We start from the raw sequence: 3,990 nt of genomic DNA on the forward strand, positions 1-3,990 counted from the left end.
AAGACAAAGCTCTGCTGGCAAGATATACACACTGCCCAAGGTCTTACTCATTTTCATGTTTGCTTCCTTCTTGACAGATGCCTAGAAACACAGCATAGTTGAGAAAACACACACTTGGGCGCCTGGGTGGCTCAGTGGGTTAAGCTGCTGCCTTCGGCTCAGGTCATGATCTCAGGGTCCTGGGATCGAGGCCCGCATCGGGCTCTCTGCTCAGCAGGGAGCCTGCTTCCCTTTCTCTCTCTCTGCCTGCCTCTCCATCTACTTGTGATTTCTCTCTGTCAAATAAATAAATAAAATTAAAAAAAAAAAAAAAAGAAAACACACACTTTAAGAGGCTGCCTCTAGTTTATGAGCTCATATGTTATCAGCCTTTTGAATAAGTCTCTAATTCTGCTTATGAAAAGAAATTCAGAACGTACAGAGAGCTACAAGTTCATTCGAGAATGTGGTTCAGGGACAAGGGTAGGGCAGTAATTTTAATTAAAACTGCTAAATGTATTCAAGTAGAGAAAGAGTGTGCGGACTTTTATTGTAAATGAATATCACAAAGGAATTGCTTTTTCCTCCACTTTTTGAGGCTTTCTCATTGGAAAACAAATGTTGTATCATAGTTATAAACAAGCAAATGGGACAAAAAGAGAAAGGTAAGATGATTGATTCATTACACAGTGAAAGGCTGAAAATAAGTCAGGGAACACCTTGACATAATAGCAACAACCACAACAAAGTTTCCAGTTGGGAGTTGGTAGCATTGGGTAACTACAGTCAGGATCATGAATGTGGTCTCTTTCTACTAATACTAAAAGTTGCACATTCAACTAGATAAAAAGCTAAGTATATGACGGATCTCTTGTTTGGATGCCAATAACTATAGTATTTGAAAACAATAGCGAAACATAAAACTCTACTTTATTAGACATTGGCTTTATTATTTTATCATAAATATAAAACATAAAACATAAACATAAACATAAAACTCTACTTGACTTTATTAGACATTGGCTTTATTATTTTATCACTGAAGTGTTATAATAATATACTTTATAATAAAAGTATTATTTTAACACTGACAAACTGTTTTGAATTGATCTGTTAATTTATGAAGTCATCTAATCAGTTTGGTTAAAACTGATAAAGGATCAAAGAGCTGTAGATCCTTATATACTATGCTGAATGTGTCCTAGATTGATAATCTAGTGGGGCAAGTAAATATTTAACCCAGATACTTTTTCTTTTATAGATATTTCGAAGCAATACTCTTAAATAATTTATTTCAGTATTTGATTGCCCTAATAATCCTAAAAGTCTAGGAGAAGAAAAAGTGCACATATAAAGTATGGTTTCAGAAATTATGGCTCTGGTTTACCCCAAAACGCTATTTAGGACACTGTCAAGTTTGTTACTGGAATGCTTTGCAGGAAATTAGAGCCATGTTTTCTTGTGTTTTCAAGTTCTTCAACAAAACTATTACATAGTAGAAAGAGTTGGTGATTTGCAGAGGTATATATACAAGGTAAAAAGTGAGCTGGATATATTTGTGATTATCTCTAGATCTAGATCAGAATCTCCTTGGAAAGTTCTACCATATGTTTTACAAGGTTCCTCTGATAACTGTTTTCATCAAGCGTATTTGGGAAACACTAAATTATGGTTTGTGGCTGGGAGAAAGGTCTGCGTGCGTGCGCAAGCATGTGTGTGTGTGTGTGTATGTAAGTTTTCTCTAAAACTTTGCCCATCAAGTCATTTATGTGTAAATGTTCTAATCAGAACCAACACTAAATAGTATAGATAATTTTTAAAACTATGTTCCAAATTTCAGATAACCAAACCTTAAAAAAGTTACCATGTTAACCTAAACTTTTTAAAATGCAGGATACTTTTATCTTGATACTGGGAATAAACTACTATGTTGCTAACTGTATATTCTTTTGCTCTTTATAGAATTTTGTTTAATTTATACAATAGCAAAAATACTTAATAGAAACTCTGCCCTTTAAAAATTGTCTGCCAAGTAGAGGATCTCACCTTAAAATCAGATATGTAACAAAGTCTTGAAATGTTGTTCTTCCCTACACCAGAATACTATCTAGTTAAAATATTGACAATGAAAAAGCATCTCATGAAGACCAAAGTCAAACTCTCAGATTTCCATAATGGAATCTCACTGTAGAAGTTTTATAAATATTCAACATATTATTGCTGGCTTCCTCACTATAATATTAATAAGCAGGAAGTCCTTAGCTAGATATGTTTTTTTCCCTCCCAAAATTCAAATATGTAATCAGTTGTACCTGGTTTTCCAGTGGACAAACTGTTTTGTACCGTGGAATATTAACTCTTTCAAGACTATGAGATTACTATTTGTCAAATGACTGTTGCTTAGTACAAATTGGTATGTGGGTAGCATGGTCGAACATGTGCTGCCTTATTCAAAGAAACAAATTCAATGACATTTGCTGTGTTGTGTTAATCAGCTATAAACCTCTGTTAAATTAAACCTTTTTAATCTATCAGAGTTATTTATTTACCAATGTAATAATTTTTTAGCCTTCCCTCTGTCTATCAGAGTTCTAGTGGTGATGTGAGCGTTAGAAATGAGAAGAAATGGGGCATCTGGGTGGCTCAGTGGGTTAAAGCCTCTGCCTTTGGCTCAGGTCATGATCCCAGGGTCCTGGGATCAAGCCCCACATTGGGCTCTCTGCTCAGCAGGGAGCCTGCTTCCCCTCTCCCCCCTCTGCCTGCTGTTCTGCATGCTTGTGATCTCTGTCTGTCAAATAAATAAATACAATCTTGAAAGAAATGAAAAGAAATAATATTTGGAGTGGCACATTTACAAATTTTATGAACATCTGTATTTGCCTGTATCTTAGATTCCACTGCATAGGCTGGAGGCTTTGTAAGGCTGCAAACAGTATCTATGATAACATCAGGGGGAAACACCTTTCTTTCCAAAGCACTCAGTGGAATCTGAAATTCTGGATAGGCAAAATCAAAACCATTTGATTTGGAGTAAGAATAGCATAACATCTATCACTGTCTTTTCCAAAATCAATTGCTAGAATTATGTGCAATTGTTAGCATTATGCAATTTAAGTCCCTACACTAATATCCATTTGAAGTGGAGAGATCAAAGAATTTGACCATCCTAATTTAAATAAAACATTTGAATATTAACACTGGAAGGACGGCTTCAATCGTATTCTTTTTTAAAAAAATTTAAGTCACATAGAATTTTTTTTTCGTCACCAGATAATGTCACTTTTAAATATATGTTATTTTATTTTTTATACCTGTTGGAACAGATTAGTTTGGAACATACTGCCTATACTTTATTATGTAAGCTACATAATCACATAAAATGTGATTTTATTTGTTTAAAACTAATAATAGATTGGGGGAGGAATAATTTTAGTTTGTCTACTCTATTGTATATTTCCTTTCCAAATGTTTATGTTTGAATCATTTCCATGTATAAATATGACTTTTTGTCTCACAAAGCAGAACTACCCGATTTTAAATATTCTGGCAAGTAATATGAGAGAATAACCAATCTTGGATATTAAATCCATAATTGCTCATTGAGTAAACAAATTCAGCTTCAATGTTATATAATGAATACTAATTTTGACCATTTTTTGGACTGTCTCTGATGCATCATCAAATATTTCATTGTGAATAAGAAAAGATATTTGGAATAAAATAGTTATATTTCTAGTCAGTTTAAATTACTAAATTATTATATTTAAGAATTGCCTGAGCATAAGCAGCATTTTCTTTTTAAAAATAATTTTTATAATTTACCTTTCCCCACTTTTTACTTTTCCCTACTTTGACACTTAGAAAATAATCTCCATTAAAAAAATTATCTTGTATAGTACAAAAAGTTTTATGTTCTCCACAATGGCATATATTGATCACTTCTGTAAATCTCCTAAAACTGTGTGTTGGTGAAAATCTAGAGAAGAAAAGAAAGTGATTTTAATCATATTT

The sequence above is a fragment of the Mustela nigripes genome, chromosome 18 (assembly GCF_022355385.1).
Source record: "Mustela nigripes isolate SB6536 chromosome 18, MUSNIG.SB6536, whole genome shotgun sequence".
Taxonomy (NCBI): domain Eukaryota; kingdom Metazoa; phylum Chordata; class Mammalia; order Carnivora; family Mustelidae; genus Mustela; species Mustela nigripes.